General features: G+C 35.6%; 1 long non-coding RNA gene across 1 annotated transcript; it reads left to right on the top strand.

The window, feature by feature from the left end:
* The first annotated feature begins 12,422 nt into the window (after positions 1-12,422).
* LOC149230387 (uncharacterized) lies at positions 12,423-15,233 on the top strand. Its single transcript, XR_016248007.1, has 2 exons — positions 12,423-13,382; positions 13,582-15,233. It is a non-coding gene; the product is annotated as an uncharacterized LOC149230387 (long non-coding RNA).
* Positions 15,234-18,758: the final 3,525 nt, after the last annotated feature.

The raw sequence follows: 18,758 nt of genomic DNA, 5'->3' as shown, positions 1-18,758 counted from the left end.
CAGACTTAATAACAAGGCTTAAAGTCAATACAACAAAGCTTAAGATTTATATCATACATGTATTTGAAATATTGTTCATAACCTTCAAGTTGACCAACAACAACATAGTAGAGAGAAGACTTGTCTTTGAGTCTTTGTATAACAATTTTTGTGCCTTACATCATGAATATCTTCCTATGTCTCATTCATGGGAATGTTCTCAACCGTGGCTATGCAGGTGTTATGGATCAATGTATTTATCCTTTCATCCTCAATAATATTAGTGACATTTTTTTTCTCCATATTATCACCTTTAGTTCTATCACCCTCTCCATCTTTATTATAAATTGTAGATTATGATTTCTAGGAATAAACTCTTTTTTCTTTCTAATTACAAATAAATAAACATAATCAATATCATAATATTATAATATTTACAACTTGAAAAAATAACAAGACATGTTTTCACTATTTTACGGGTAATGTTTTGTTCTCCCTTCTAGGCACCCATGCTCACAACAATGTTTTTTAGTTGTTGACTTGTTAATTATTCTTCTATTTATGCATTTGCATTTCATGCAAGGTGATCCAGGTAGCTCCACAGACACTCAAAGATCCAAAAGGGCTCAGGAAGTCTCCAAAATCAAAGTATTCAAAATGTAGTGAAATTAGGACCAACTCATAGAGCTCGGTAAGAGCTTTCCGATGACGTAAACGACACCTCTATCCGAGTCCGTATGAAAAACTTATTGAAGTTTGAAGATTGCAAGTTGTAAGGGGATGTGGGGCTTGCTTTACTTATGTGGCACCCACATTACTAATGAGCGATTGATGCATGGCACTCCATCAGTGGCTCCTTGCCTTTGCAGAAAAACAAAAAAAATAAAATTTTAATAATAAAATCCTAAGAAGAAGAAGAAACAAAAAATCATTTTTTTAACACAAAATATAACCATATAACAAACAAAAACATAAATATTAAAATACGGTTATAGTAACCATATAAAATTCAAAAGTCAAATGGCATATGGTTATATATATAAAACCACCCAACAAAATCAATCAACGACAGTGAATGGTTATAACAAAATTCGTTGAGAGGGTTACACCATATGGGATATGGTTCATTTAAAACCACACCATGTTTGGTATGCGGTCAGGCAGGGGGTTGGAAACACCAACCTCTCCTGCAAAACTTGGCCACACCACCAACAACCCAAGTGGCCCAACGTTGAATTATCCGCCTAGAATTGTATATAAGAACCCAAAATCTTATTGGCCCAGGGAAAAGCGCATGCACACATACCAAGGGCATAATATTGAGTCGGCACCTACGCTGAGGAAGTGGAACCCTGATGCAGGGAATATACAAGGAATCTGAAAGATTCCCTTGGAGGCTGATTTTTTACAGAGGCATAAGTATATTAATTTTATACTCATTTTTCTCAGCTTTCCGCAAGGAATTTGATGGTGTGATCAGTTTTCTCATATGAGAAATAGATCTTCAGTCAACTTGCAAGAACAAATCTTTGTGGAATCATGAGGAATCTAAAAGATTCCCTTGGGGCTAATTTTTCACAGTGACATAATCATGTCAAATTTATACTCAAATGAACTAGAATTTCGCTAGGAGTTTGATGGCATGATCAATTTTCTGATATGAGTGGCGGAATTTCAGTGAACTCGTAGAGAGGAATATTTGTGGAATCTAAAAGATTCCCTAAGGGCCGATATTTGGCAGTTTCAGAACTAGGCCGACTTTATACTCAAATTACTTAGTTTTTTGTAAGGAGCGCAGTGGTGAACTCATAATTGTCATTTGGGCAACAAATATCCAGTCAACCAAAGAGAAGGAATATTTGGGGAATCTTCAAGATTCCCGAGGGTCTATATTTTGATGTTGTCAGAAAGAGGTCGAGTTTATAGTCATTCGACACGATTTCGTGCCACAAATTCAACAATGCAGTCCATTTCTTTAGCAAAGCTATGCATTTTCAGGCCATCCCCAGAAGTGGATGTATATGATGCAATGATACCATGTCTTTCTTTATATTTGTTGAGATGATGATTTTGATGTTGAGATCTTTGTTTGCTACTATGTTAGAGGATACTTGTATGCCATTTCATGTGAGAATTTAGTGTCTTGTCATGCTAAGGGAGGGTCCATATGAGTGAGAGTTCTTGTAGGAGAATGTCTCGTGGAGAGACATGCCACTCTAGTTGATGGAGTTATCCTTGTAATGACAAAGAATACACTATGTACTCATCATCATCTTGCAACATTTAATGAACCAGCCTCCCCACTCTTGACATTGGGCTCGGAGACGTAACCCACAATGGGTGAACTTTGTTATCAACTTGTTTGTGTTCTTCGATTTGATGGTTGTCATTATGTTTCCTCTTATTTACAATATGCACATGTGGTTTTTCATACTATTTCACATGCAATTCTGCTAACACCACAAAAGTAAAAGATCTTGGTTAATTTTGGTAGCTGAGAGATCTAGATCAAGTTTGGTATCTGATGGTCTTCTTGCTGATGTAAATTGCATGATTGAACATGCAACAAGAAAGAAAATGGAGGATCACAAAGATCTCTACAAGGCCTTCTATAAGATGACTAACATGGTAGATTTAATGTATGTAGATTATGAGGAGAAAATGGCAAGAGAGGAACATGAGAAAGAAAGAGCAGGGGACGATGCTCCATCTCCATCTTCTAGTGATTATTCATCTTCTTCATCGTCTTATCATCATTCAGACGAGGAGATCAATCATAGCCTTCAAGAAGAGAACGTTGAATTGACTAGACTTCTACAAGAAGAAAAAGAGGAGGAGCAGAGATTGCAGCTTCAGTTACGAGCCACAGAAGAGGCCTTGAAAGAGTTGAAGCTCAACAAAGGCTTAGTGAATCCATCATCACCTGCTTCAAAATCAAAAGCTGAGGTAAACAATGTTGATTGTTCTTCAATTTCATTTTCACATGACACTATTTCTATTGAAAGCCTTGAGGTACCCATTTCAGGATCTAGTCCGAGACTCCTTACTAAGATGGGATACACTAAAGGAGAATGCTCGAAGGTAGAAGAAGCTTCCAAGGAATTGTCGAAACCATTGAGGAAAGAGGATTATTGGAACACATCGCAATCCTCCCATGATAGTGCACATTGCAGGGGAAGAGCTAAGGCAATCTCTCATCACCAGGATTGCACCAGAGATAGTTAAGAGAGGTATAAAAAGCCTCAATATTCTAAAGTTCATTTTGATTACAAGCATATTGTTAATGATGAGCATAAATCATAGAATAGAAAACCATGTAGTTTTTGTGGTTTGCATAATCATGAGGTTGTTGAGTGCTGGAAGAGAATGGCAGCAAGAAAGAGGATGAGGCATGAAAGGCCTTCTCCAAATCAGAGAATTGAAGAACACTTTTTGCAATCATTACAAAAGAGGTGGACATCAAAGAGCCACATGTTGAAGGCTCCATCCAGAGTAGCGTCTCAAGAACAAAGCACCCCTGCAGGAACCAGTTGAAAAAGTTGTTCAACAAGCAAATCAGCTCCAGGATGATGACTCATTCACTTTGATGAGTGAGAGATGGTTTTACTAGATATAATAGCTTGTCATGGCCGCATTTTGTAAATCATGTGTTCCTATAAAATTGTAAAAGTGATGATGTGTTTTCCATCACTTATTAAAGCAATAATGATGTTTTTGGCCTTTTATTGATAGTTGGGGTGTTGGTTTATATTATGATATACACTTGACCACAGAGTGTGTGTTATTAACCCTTGGCAAGTATGGGGATGCTTGGGTCATGGTTGGTAATGTATTTGAACATGTAGTTTGAAAATTTTGTACTACAGGTTTGCAGAGGATGCAGATGTTAGTTCATCATTTATGGCTTCGAAGAATAAGGGAGAAGGAGAAGGAAGTATGACCTATCATGACACTTGTTGTAAAAACAATGTATACAAATGCAGATTATGTTCATGCTTTTGGAGGACCAAAATCTCCCGAGTGGGGAGGAATGATCCAGGTGGTTCTAGAGACAAACAAAGATCTAGAGGGCTCAGGATGGCTCAAAAATCAAAGTCTTCAAAATGTAGCGAAACTAGGACCAAGTCATAGAGCTCGACGAGACCTTTCTGACGACGCAAATGATGCCTCAATTCGAGTCTGTATGAGAAACTTATTGCAGTTTAAAGTTTGAAAGTTGTAAGGGGATGTGGGGCCTACTTTACTTATGTGGTGCCCACATGACTAATGAGCCACTGACATGTGGACGCCATCAGTGGCTTCTTGCCCCTCTAGAAAAAACAAAAAAGAAAATTAAAAAAATTAATTAATATTAAAATCCTAAAAAAAAACAAAATCATTTTTTTAAACAAAAAATATAACCATATAACAAAAAAACATAAATATTAAAATATTGTTATAGTAACCATATAAAATTCAAAAGTCAAGTGGCATATGGCTACATATATAAAACCACCCAATAAAATCAATCGACGACAATGAATGGTTATAACAAAATTCTTTGAGAGGGTTACACCATATGGGATATGATTCATTTAAAACATTTGTTAAATTAACCACCACACCATGTATTTTAAACCATCTCAACCATATCTTTAAAAAAAAAAAAAGTTCGATATGCGGTCGGCAAGGGATTGGAACTGTTGACCTCCCCTGCCAAACTTGGCCACACCACCAACAGCCCAAGTGGCCCAACATTAAATTATTTTCCCATAATGTTATATAAGAAACCCAAACTCTCATTCACCCAGGAAAAAGAGAGCACACACATATCGAGGGTGGAATATTGAGCCAACACGTAAATCAAGGAAGTGGAACCTTGACATAGGGAATATGCAGGGAAATTGAAAGATTCCCTTGGAGGCTGATTTTTTGACAGAGGCAGAAGTATATCGATTTTTTACTCATTTTTCTCAGTTTTCCGCAAGGAATTTGATGGTGTAATTAGTTCCCTCATATGAACAACAAATCTTCAGTGAACTCATAGGAAGGAATCTTTGTGGAATCATAAGGAATCTAAAAGATTCCCTTGGGGCCAATTTTTCACAGTGATGGAATCATGTCAACTTCATACTCAAATGAACCAGAATTTCGCCAGGACTATGATGGTGTGATCAATTTTCTTATTTAAGCAGCAAAATTTTAGTCAACTCGCATAAAGGAATCTTGAGGAATCTAAAAGATTCCCTAAAGGTTGATTTTTACAGTTTCAGAACCAAGACGACTTTATACTCAAATTACTCAGTTTTTTCTCAAGGAGCATAGTGGTGAACTCAGAATTGTCATCTGAGCAGCATAACTTCAGTGAACCAAAGATAAGGGATCTTTTGGGAATCTTCGAGATTCCCGAGGGTCTAGATTTTGATGTGTTAGAAAGGGATCAAGTTTATAGTCATTCGACATGATTTCGTGCCATGAATTCAATGGTACAATCCATTTCTTTAGCAAATTTGTGCATTTCCAGGTCATACCCGAAAGTGGAGGTATATGATGTAGTCATGCCATGTCTTTCTTTTGATTTGTTGAGATGTTGATTTTGATGTTGAGATCCTTGTTTGCTACTAAGAAGATACTTGTACGCCACTTCATGTGAGAATTTAGTGTCTTGTCATGCTAAGGGAGGGCCCATATGAGTGAGAGTTCCTGTAGGAGAACGTCTTGTGGAGAGACATGATGCTCTAGTTGAGGGAGTTATCCTTGTAATGACAAAGAATACACTATGTACTCATCATCATCTTGCAACATTTAATGAAGTGGCCTCCCCACTCTTGACACCGGGCCTAGAGACGTAACCCACATTAGGTGAACTTCGTTATCAACTTGTTTGTGTTCTTCGATTTGATGGTTGTCATTATGTTTCCTCTTCTTCATAGTATGCACATGCGATTTTTCAAACTCTTTCACATGCAATTCTACTAACATCACATAAGTAAAAGATCTTGGTTAATTCTGGTGGCTGAGAGATCCGGATCACAAGGGAATTAAAATATCTCATCACCAATATCAAGAAATTTGGAATGGCCTTGAGATGGTAGTCTGAATATAACAAGGAAATGACTAGCAAATAAAGTAAGGGGAATTGTTGGAAGTGTAGTGCATTGACCCAATAATACAAATTATCAAGGATTCAAAACCAAGACCCCAACCCTAAAGTGAACTTTCATTGTTCATGAATTGACATTAAAAAGACAAATTAGATAACTGCCAATGGAATTGATTCAATATAGATGTTGTTTTTGTAGAGCAACACTATAATCCTTGTGTGACGTGCATTAATGAGATTGTCGTTGTTTTATCATCAAAGGGAAGAGAATGCATTTGCATTTAATGAATAAAACATAACTTTCAATCGCAAAGTAGATACTCAATCACACAATAATGAAATCAACCCATAAGGCAAATATTTTACTCTAGAAACCCAAATGGGAAAACCGACATTCTATGGGGATTTTTTTCTTGCTTGAGAAATGGTTACAATTGTGAGGCATGAACTTTCATCTAAGATTATGATGCATTCTCACTCAATGGAAAAATTACATATGGACTTGGCTTAGAGACAACATTTGATCTTAAAACAAGTTTTTTATTCTGAGTGGATCATGCTTTGTTATTGCCTTGCTTCTTCGTTTCCTCTCCAACTCTCTTTTTTCTATTGAATGCCCTTCTTCTCCACAACCTTCATATTTAATGGGTTTTATTGGAATGCCATCCATCACAATGGCTCACTTTATATTCCAAGTGAAAATTCGTTTTGGACCATTCACTCAATTTTGCAAAATTAAATTTTGTTCTTACAAGGTTAAAAATAGAGATTATTTAGAGGATCCTTTTTGGATCACCCCAAGGCACATAAATGGAAAATAAGGGAGCATTTAAATCTAAAGGATAACCATATGTATGGTCAAAAAATCATAAAAGTATAATCATAACCTATGGTCCCATGATGGTTGTAAATCATGTTTAGAAAATGGGCTTGATTCAAGGCACAATGCCATCCTCCTTAAGTACTAACACCTACACTCTCAATTATAAAAATAATTTCTTGTATGGTAAAAGGATTAGAAAAATACAGTCATAACCCTAGTTTGTGATGATTATGAATCTTATTTGGAAAAGGGCCTTGCTCGAGGAATAATTACCTCCTCCTTAAGAATGAGCACCTATACTCTCAAGCACAAAGATCTCAATGGGTTTCATTACCAATGTGTCTCTTTGCAGTTCTTCCCCTTGGGGACTTGATGTGCTGTAGCAACATCATTCCATTTGAAGCATAACAATTATGGTGAGCCAAGATTACAATCTCCTTTTATTTCTTGAATTGAATAACACCAATTTGCATGATCTAACCTTTTAATTGGGCACTTTCAAAGCATTTAATTCATAAATTCTCATTTATATCTCCTCTTGGTTCCAATATAGAGTTTTATTGGGCTCTTTCCTCATTCTTTCTCTGGTGGAAGCTTGCAAGAATACAACTTTATGGACACTTTTTTTGGTGTTTTCGCAGTGCGATCTTGGCACCATGGGTATCATGGAGTGTTGTGTTTGTTGTTGAGTCATTGTTGGGGATTCAGATGCATGGGGTATTAATCAACATGTGAAGGTTTGCTCAAAATAACCTGTAGGCATGACAACTACCATGTTCATGTCCTTTGAGTTGGAAGAATGGTGATTTCAAGTCAAATTTAAGTTCACAAAGGCTAAAAGGAAAATTATTGCATTTATGTTGAAGCACTAAAACATACTTTTGGTTTGTAGAATTGAAAACAAGAATCTCTATGTGCCCTTTCTATCACGTTTTCACAAAATCTAACACCTCAATGAAAAACCTTCACAAGGTGCTAATACTTGGTGGAACATTGGAAGTGTTACCATTATCACCTTAGCAATAACTTCTCTTGTTTTAGTGAAGGATAAGTCCAATACAAGGGAGGATTCCCTAGGAGGACTTAAGACTCATAAGGAAAGACATAATCGAGTATAAGGACTCCTAAGTATCCATCCAATTTAACACCAAATAGATGTATCAATTAAGTCAAGGATAAAGTGGTTACTCAAAATAAATTCCATATTTGGTTTAAAATGTTCTAAGATTGGTTTAGAGGGTTTACCAAGCAACACATGCATACAAAACAATCCCAAAACCAATCAAATATGAAAATTACCAATGGTTGTTTTACAACTTGCGTAAAAAGTAGGAAATTACAACAGTAAACAAGTTACAACATCAATACAAGTTAGCCCTCAAAATGAATTATAAACTAGTAGAAATTAGGGCTAAAATAATGAATAAATCTATGTTTAGATTAAATTTTATAATATTGAAATTACATGGCATATAACAATAACCAAAATAATATATCTAGCCCTAATTATGAAGAAATATAAATTAATAAAATGAATTTTACCCAATAAATGATTTTAAGTCAAAAATAAAATAAAAAATATTTAAGATCAAGAATATGAAGAAAACCCTAGATTTTAGGTCCAAAATATGCATAAAAACCCTAGACATCCAGGGTTTTTTTATGACAAAAAATTAGATGGAAATTAAACAAAATCCTAAATTTACCCTAAAACATAAAATAATATTTGGTTGTACAGAATATGATTGACTAAAAGGGAGAAGACTAGTGCCTATTGTTTTTTGTGGGGGCATATGGGGCCAATTAAGGACTCTCTTGAATAAAGGTGAGTAGATATAGCGTGATATGGGGTTGTCTACTACAAACCCTTAAAAATTCACCTAGAACTTTACTAATGACTCCAAGATAGTTCAAGAGAAGGTACTCCACTAGTGACCTTCCAATTTTTTGAAAATAAGGGTGTGTTCAAGTAGAATCCAATAGAATGTGTCAAAATCACTAGAGAAATACAATTACACTTACATACCTTCATAACAAAACCATAATATAAAGTGATACCAATTGATACAACTTAATAAATCTTACATCCATCATAACCTTAACAATGGGCATCCATGAAGAGGTAAATCCATCCACAAACCATGATCATAAAGAAATCTCTCTAACTAGCCATTCATTGAAGACTTTAACCCTTTACAAAATTTACCTGCAAACGAATTCTTAAAAAACAAAAAATATGCAATGGAGAGAACATAAAATATAAACATAGATTTTCCTCCTGGAACCTAAAACATGGAAAACCAGCGTGATCTTTCATTATATTCCTTTCAATGTTACAATGCATTATATACATGTTGAAACGTTCATAAACCCCTAATCCATTAACCCTAGATTATAACTTAATTGTAGTTCCCTTGACTGGATCTACAAAATACCATGGGAAAAACCATCATGCACAAAACCATGGGTGGGTCTGCCCCACCACATGGGTCTTGCACCCTTTCTTTTTTGTTTTGTTCGGGGTGTTGCCCCCTTTGCAACCCCCTTGCATAACAATGCTTGGGGCTAGCCATGCAAAGAATATAACACATACACAACATCCATAACCATTTTGGAAAGAAGAATAGTAGATAAGTAGTAATGGTTCTCCATAAGTAGCAATGATTTACAAGTGATGATTGTTTCTTTTATATATATGAGAGACCAAGCACCCTCCTCATCTAATAAAAGTTATAAAAACATAAAATATTGCCTTTATCTCTTAAAGGCCCCAGAGATTAGGCAACAACACATAAAATATCCATGATATGAGAGTGGATAAGTTACTAAGACCCCCAACAATGCCTCATACATGAAGGAAGGATGTTCAAACATCAAACTATATGTCATAAATACAGGCTAGACTCCATAGGCGTGGTATAAATGACCTCAATAAGTGGATGACTCACAATAAGATCAAATAAAGGGGCTCCAAAAGTAAAACGTTTCTTTTAAGGATTGCGATGTTTCATCACTAAGCATCATATCATGGCCCAAAAGGTGTGACATCTCATCAAAAGGTGTCCAATCACCATAGAATGTGAAACATCTCATCATAGGGGTGCCATGTCATCTGTAATGGATGCTAGGTTGTCTCAATATGGATGCCAAATCATCATAGGGTATAATGTCCTTTAATAGTTTTGAATGTTCTCAATAAAGTTTGGGAGTAGACTCATCAACATCCTCCAAAGGACTAAATGTTTATCTCCTCATCACATCTATGCATGATTCATCATCTAAGAAGGAGCTCCAAGTGTCTAGGTGTGACCATCCAGAGCATGTACACAAGTCAATGCAACATAGAAAGTGAATCATGTCCAAACTCATTAGGTATCATCTTCAAACATCACACTAGCTTATGAATTTATGCAATTTGCCACGTTTAGGTATAATATGATCACCACTAACCCTCATTAGGTGTGTCACTACCCAAGAAGAGGAGTATTTCTTGAGAAACCCATCAAGGAGCAAGTGTAATGACATTTGATATGGTTTGGGATTTACTTCATGAATGGCATCTACAACATGCAAGCTTATATAAGATATTCATCTACATTAATGCTTTTGTGGAGGGAGCACTCATGCATTGAGTTACCCTTTCCTAGGTACTGTGTCATACTACCCTTTTCTTGCCTTTTCTTTTGTATTCTTTTATTTCGTTTCATAAAGCCCCCTTTTCTTGTATATACATTTCATTGCATGAGTATGTGATAATTCAACTTAGTCCTTTATAGCTATGCATTTCATTGCATAGGACTTGGGGCAATGACCTCATAGTGTGAGAGTAGAGCTCAAGCTTTACTTTGGCCTTTGGCTTAGTCATATCCCTTCATTTTTTTTTGTTACACTTTGAAATTTACACTTTTCTCTTTCTTTTTTTAATAAAGTGGCATTAACGTCACACATCCAAACCTCTTCTTCTCATGGGATTATGAAGGATGAACATGTTTGGAAGACATGCCACAACTAACCCAAAAAAAAGAACGACATAAAAATGACAAATAGATCATGTTATGCATGATGAGGGACATGGGCACATTATTGTGATCAAAACCTCCCTTACACTCAGAATGACAACACTTTGACTAAAAAATTGATAATAACCACTAAAGTGAAACCATGTAAAAAAACATAATTTTTAAACATCATAATTTCCTATGTAATTTAACCCATAATCATTACTTTCATATCGAATACATTATATATATTAAATAACAAATAAATATACCTTAGTAATATATCAAAATAAATAAATTGAGAACCGGAAATAAAAGACAATTATCACTAACAATATGTGGGTGGAAAACCCTATATGCAATCATAAAAATCAGTATATGGATTATCAAATAAGAAATATCCTCTCGTTACCCTTGGATGCTTCCTCTGAACATGTATTAGTGGGATGCAATTCTGTCCTTTATGTGGGACCTGCTTGTTCATATTAATTTAACGATGTGAACCGCAGTGGACATTTCACATAATTAAAGGATTTTGAAGAGATTGGGGGGGAGAAAAGGACTATTATTTTGAAGAGAAGTGTTGGGATTTTGTATGCGGACCATTGGCATATTGGGAAGAGCGTAGTCTCTAATTTAGAAAATAATAGAAATTTGGATAAGAATATGATAAATTTCGGTTGAAATTTTTGAGAATTTGAATTATAGTGGTTAAATTTCAAAATAATTTATAAATTAGTCAGGAAAATAATAAAATAAAATAGACTTTAGAAAAAATATTTAAGAATCTGAATTACAACCATAAATTTTGATTATAACTCTCAAACTCAAAACTTTTGAATGGTAGGAAAAATATTTAAAAATCTAAATTACAACTATAAATTTTAATTATAACTCTCAGAACTTAAAAATTTTGAATGCTCTTAACTTTTTTAATAATATTAAATCCATTTCCACCCATTCAAATACTCATTCTGTTTCTTTTTTAAATTTGGAAAGCTCTCACCACTCTTTTTCGGATTAGGTGGACAGCATTTTGTCCTTGCAAAGTTGTGGTCCAATTTTATACAAGTGGAGTGCCTGTTATGGCGTGCATATCACGAAAGTAGAGGAAGATTGAAGAGGACGGCACATGTGAAACTGTAGTTCTAATGTTGCGTGGCATGATTTTACGCGCCGAGCAGAGCATCTGGTCGTTTCGTGATTCCTTCCAGTGGGTAAAGGTGAGCATTTTGTCGCCATTATGGGTGGATGCGTACCAAGTTGTACAACACGGTTGGGACTTTTGAACAGTGAAAGTAGAGTGAAAGTGACAGCATTACTTTTTAAATATTTATGCGTTCCAAGCTGTAGACAACTTTTTTTTACTTTTAACTGAAATGCTTGCGGTATCGTCCAATGAAGAGTAAAGTGAAAGTGAGGGCACCTAAACGAAAGTGACAGGATTCTCTTTTTTGATTTTCTGTGGAGCCCACGCGCAAGTTTTCAACTTGAAGTTCTCTGCACTCCTACCTTTGTTCACACCACAGCGCTTATCACAATTTCTTGGGGCTTTGGAGACTCCTCACTTTTTCTCTCCCCACATCCATCCAAAACTTAGCGTGACCAAACTTCAGTAGCTATTTCTATTTGTATCAGAGTATACCCAACGCCCGCGTTTACCTTCCCATCCCAACGCCCACGTTTACCTTCCCATCCCAACGCCCCTTTGAAATTGAAGGTTAAATAGGAAATGAGCGTTTTTCTTTTTCTTCAACTTTGATTGGCGCTACCCTTCCTACTCTGCAGCTGATCTCACTAACAGCAACACAAACCCCAGCTATGCCGAAGTGAAAAAAACCCTTCGCTAGCCATCTCTATTGTGTTCTTCTATGATGTGGATTAAAACCCTTTTTAGATCGGCAGGAATTGCAGGAGGGACTCGATTTCCCTCCTCAGCAAGAATTGCAAGGGGGACTATTCGAAGCCTCTCGGTCCATATGGTCGTCTCTCTCCAAAATCTGCAGATATATGATGGTGTTGAGATCAACGCATCTGGGCTACTATTTTTCCAGTGTTTTACCATATCAAATCTGTTGACCTTTGAGAAAAACTGAGCAGTAGTGCATGTATGTGGAGATCTTGACGCCTACTCTCAGCATGATGCCGCCCAGCCACTGGTTTGAACTGACTGGTGAAGCTTTCCCAATAGACTGCAGAGTGCCTAATATCTTTAATTTGTTATTGTTGCCATAATGTTACAACTACTTGAGACTGAAGGGCATCTGTTTGAACGAGTTTCAAAGAGGTTGCGCTTTCCAAATCTCATATGGCTTTCATGACGTGAATGCCCCTGCTCTTACTTGCCTTCCTGGATTTCAATTAAGAATTTAAGAGTCATATGGCTTTCTTGGCCTGACTGTCTCTGTTTTAACCTACCTTCCTGGATTCCAAAGAAGAATTTAAGGGTTTTCACGTTCAGCTGAAAGTATTGATAACATTATGGCAAGGCATATCGCAGGTAAATTGGAATTTGAATTTGTTTGTCTATTACTCGTTGATATTTCACTGTAGACTCTAAAGAAATGTAAAGGTTCCTGTGATGAGTATAACCTATTTATATATTTAATAGTTTAGGCATATGCTTTTGCAGACAAAGGTTTTGTGATGAGTATAACTCATTTATATATTTTTAACAGTTTATGTTTATGATTTTGCAGGCACCTCTGCAGTTGCGGGAGTTATAAATCTTTGTTAATTTTTGGAAGATTTCAAATTCATAGGGCAGCTGAAGCACATAGAATGGGTTTTTGTCGTCTATGTTTTTTATCAAAATTTGCCAGAAATTTTTTGTAATATGAGGTCGTTGAACCTCTAGTGTTAAAATGGTGCTTCAGCGTTGGTTGGGAACTTGAAGAACCTCCAACACATTGAGCTGTTTGGGTGCGAGTTGTTTGGGTGCAGATGTTCGGAGAGGTTGCCAGAATCCCTTGGCAACTTGACGAACCTCCAACACATTGAACTGTATGAAGAGGCTGCCAGAATCTCCTGGCAACTTGACGAACCTCCAACACATCGAGCTGAATGAGTGACATGATGAATCTCCAACACATCAACCTGTCTAACATTGAGTGTTTGGATGAACCTTCAACACAATCGAAAGACATGGGTGTTAGTCCTTTAGAGTCATTTAGTTTGGAGAGGTTGCCAGAATCCTTGGGTAATTTGACCTCCAACACATCTACATCGAAGGTACGAGTGCTAGTCCTTTGAAGTTCTTTTAGTTTGAAGAAGCTGCCAGAATCCTTGGATAATTTGAGCAGCCTCTAACACATCAAACTTCTTAGGTGTTAGAGTTTGGAAAAGTGGACAGAGTCCTTTGGTTATTTGATAAACCTCCAACACGCAGAGCTGTCTAGCTATGGGTATTTGGAGAGTCTGCAAAAGTTTTTTTTTTGATTTGACAAACCTCCAGCACATGAAACTGTCTTTTGGTTATACGAGAAACCTCCTAAAATATGAAGTTGTCATAACTCTTTGGTAACTTGACTAACCCTCAATTTATGGAGCTGTCTGGGTGCCAGAGTATGGAGATGCTGCTAGTGTTCTTCGATGGCTTGAGAAACCTCCAATAAATGGACGCATGGTAACTTGACTAAAGTCCCACAATTGGGGCCGTCTCGTTGCAAGAGTGTGTTTGGAGGCTGCTAGAGTCTTGAAGTAACTTGACAAACCTCCAACACATGGAGCTGACTGGGTGCCAGAGTTTGGAGAGTCCGCAAGAGTCCTTTGGTAATTTGAACAACGCATGGAATTGTTTGGGTGCCAGAGTTTGGAAAGGTGGCCAAATTTTTTAGCAACTTGATGGAACTCAGGGCTCCAACCCATAGAGCTGCTGCCTTGGTCTTAGTGCGGGGTTTGGAAAGGCTACCAGATCCATTTGGTAACTTGACAGCCCTCCAACATGTCCACCTATTAGAGTGCAAGAATTTGCAGGCATCAGATCCTGTGAATTTGAAGAGCATACTGACAATGGTATCTTTGGAATACTTGCAGGCATCAGATCGTGTGAATCTGAAGTGCATATTGTAAAAACATTGTTGTCTTTGGAACACTTGCAGGCTGTGAATCTGAAGAGCATACTAATTTATATAATTAGTGAATCATCGTGCCTCAAGTTTTAATCTGAGGTGGGATGAGTATGTACTAAACACACTGTCCCAACCCAAAGGCTACTGAGATAAATTTGTAGCTAGTAATTTCAATTTAAGTTTTTCCATTCCAATTTAGGGCAGGAATTATGAAAACCCTGATTTGTTTTTCTCTGTTTAATTATATCTAATGAGAATGGTGTTGTAATTTTCATTATTCAGTGATTTGTTTTTCTCTGTTTAAGTGTATCTGTTTAATTATGTCGAATGACAATGATGATGTAATTTTCATTATTGTTTCTGGTGGTGGTTCATGGGATTATTTAGTATAGCATAAGTGGAGGATAATAATCATTTTTTTCATAATGATGTAATAAGTTTTCCCATTTCCAACTTGGGGGAGGAATTATGAAAACTAGTGATTTGTTTTTCTATGTTTAATTATAGTGAATGGTGATACAAATTTCATTATTGTTTCCCCTTGTGGTGGTTGTTTATGGGATTATTTAAGAGAGTATTTATTATTTGGAAGTGAAGATAATTAATTTAGAATGGTGATGTATTTTTTATTATTATTTTTTATTGGTGTTTTTTGGGACTAGTTAAGATAATATTTATTATTTGAAAGTAGAAGATAATAATTATTTTTCTAATTAATTCAAATGGAATTTAATTAATAATATATATTTAAAATTATTTAAATTTATTATATTTTTAGTAAATAATATAATTTTTTTTTAACATTTTTCAATTTATACTTAACATTGTCTTAGTCTTCTACTTGTAAGTGCTTACATTAGTTTTTGATTTATTCTTTTCACTTCCTTTTTCTTGGAATTTGCAACCTCTTTCACTTTCCTTTCATCTTTTATCTCTTTGTTGATAATTCAACATTGGCTTTAGCATCAACCTCTTTTTTCTTTGCCAATTCCTCTTTTTTGGCATTTTTCTCTTCACTTATTCTTTTCTTTGGCCTCTAATGCTACCAAGATTCCTTTTTCCCTGTTCTTTTTGTTACTCTTAAAAGACTTATCTTTTAACAATAATCCTTTTGACTTCCTTGTTATTTCTTCTCTTTGAAATAACTTATAGCTTATTTAAAACCTCTTCATACATTAATTCTCTTCTACAAGGTTTTCCAATTTCATTTTCTTCATCTTGGTAGGGGAAGTAGATTGTCATTTCAACTTTATGTTTTCCAATAATCCCAAGGGGATCATGCATTTGAGTTTTTTTCTAGTTTGAAATGACATTCCTTAATTTTTTTTTTCTTCCATACTAACCCAAGTGGAATATATTAGTCCATACATGCTTATATATAGTGGATAAGTTTGGTACAACTTATTTTGATGTTTGATTATGCATATATTAAAACCATGTAGAGCAGTTCGGTATCCAATTTCTTGAATGATTGACCTGTCTGGCACATACTATGGAAGAATATGAGGTGCTTATGCAAAACTATAGATCTTAATATGGGTGGAGTATTCATCCAGGTAATAATTTTAGGATATCTTTCAATACTTCTATAGCTTTTGGAGATATCCTTGGCCAAGGTTTATAAGATAAGCTCATACAATGGTGCTTTAGAGTAATCATAGATAAAAACAAATTGAAATTTATACTTGCTCTTTTGTAAGTCATTGAAATAGACATAAACGAGGGGCTATTTTATGGACCAAGGCCAACCTATCCTTGTGAATGTGTTGGAAGCACAAACCATATCCAATAAGTAAGAAGACATCTAAAACCTTGGGGGACTCCTTGAGAATGCATCTAATTGAGCCTCTCTTATAGCTTCTCCTAATGTTTTTGAGGATGACAAATCAATTGAAAACTTTCTCCTTCAATTATCTCATACAACATTGGCACTCAACCTATTTTCACATGAGATTCATCTTATTCTCCATATATTTTGCATACCAATTGGCTACCCTTGTGTATCTTGACTCAAGGTGTATGGTGGGGAAATGATGTGTGCTTAAAGATTTGAAAGTCCTCCCTTCTTCATGTCAATTGATAAGGATGTCATAATAGTTATGGTCACGAGTAAATACTTTCAACCACTCGGTGAAGTAGATTTCAACCTTTGACATATTATAGTAAGCTTTAAATTTTGTCAATGTGAATGACATAACACACTTCCCTTGGTCAGGCAAAATTATATCAGTGCTAATCTCTATATGTTGTGTTAGATATTTGATCACTTTTGCATTGGACATTACTAGAGATTTTGGTTGCTACATTTTGTGTGAAAGATTTTTTCAAATTTTGTGCTATTGTGAATTTTTCCTCTTTTCTTTCATCCAAGTTCTCATAATCTATGAGCCCTTTCCCATCTTTGATCAAATGGAATAGTTCATTGTATGTGTGGGCTAGATCAACTCAAGTCATGTATGAGGCATTTGCATAAACAAACAATTCAACATCTTTTGCAGCTTTGGCTGCCTCAATTAACTACTTGCCATTGAAATATTTATCCTCTCTTTTAATTGATGATTTTCCTATTTTGGGGATTTTCATATATGTTGGTGTTGTTTCCTCAATAACATTTACCTATGATCTCAATTAGATCCTTTTGGTGGCCCACTAGTCTCTTTTTCATGCCTTTCTTCCCCCTATCATATGCTTTGGAATCCATATAGACATCATTGCATGTTAGTACGACACATAAATAAGGTGTGTGGAGTTAAACTAAAAAAATCAAATTAGAGGAACTAATAACTTCATTTTAGCAATTCAAAATGAAAACTAGTTTTAAGGACGATGATGTTGGCCTTGAATTAAGGTGCACATTGTCGCAATAAATGTAGAGCTTTTGAATTTTAGTTGATATTTATAGTTCAAACCTAGGGTTTCTCAAAATAAATTCAAAAGGAAGAATAGAGGAACTAAGAGCTCATGCAAATGGCTTACTCAAATATGAACCCTTTTTGAGTGAGGGAAGATGGAATCTATTAGGATGCATGCAATCACTAACTATATTCAAACAAAGGAAAAATTGAGTGCATATGGATATCACCACAAGATAAAACAAAATAATGCATTAACTAGATCATTTGGAAAACAAAACTTGCTAACTGAACACGATCATTTTAAAATTGAATACATGATTAGGGAAGCTAATGGATAGGTGGCCATTTTTAAGCTCTATCATTCTTGATTTTTTTGTACTTTCAAACATTATGAGAGGAAACCAATAATCACTTTGAAACTTATATTATTCAAACAATGAGATTTACATTTGATTTTGAAGTTTCAGTTCAAACACCCAAAGGGAAAGTTCACATTTATTTGTGAGTTTGAAAGGTGGTGGTTTGAATTATGGTGCCCTCCTGTTAATCTAGGTTGTCATTGATGCCAATAGTTGATTGTTGATATAGCAGTGACTGGATGGCAAATATTCTTGAAGATGCTAGAGGATGATTATAACTATTGCAGAAGATAAGGTGATGAAGGCGGAAATCAAGGACATGATGGTGTCCCTACATTGAAGAAGGAAAGCATGATGATGACATGTTGATCCTATGAAGCAGAAGGAAAAACAATGAAGAAATCCATCCATGAAGAAGAAGACCATCCATGAAATAATATTGTTGTCCTATATTTTTGCACTCATATAGGACCAGTCACATTAAAAATTATTTTTCACCTCCTTAGAGGAAGAATCTCACAATGAGACCTTTACCATCTTAAAGAGCTTAATTTTTTCCTTCCAACAAGCTATTACTCAGCCCAAAACTCCA

The sequence above is a fragment of the Pinus tabuliformis genome, chromosome J, assembly GCF_031772625.1.
Source record: "Pinus tabuliformis cultivar Carrire ecotype Pingquan chromosome J, CPIR1, whole genome shotgun sequence".
Classification (NCBI taxonomy): Eukaryota; Viridiplantae; Streptophyta; class Pinopsida; order Pinales; family Pinaceae; genus Pinus; species Pinus tabuliformis.
Note: the sequence above shows the minus strand (reverse complement) of the source record. Positions and strands in the feature narration are given on the sequence as shown.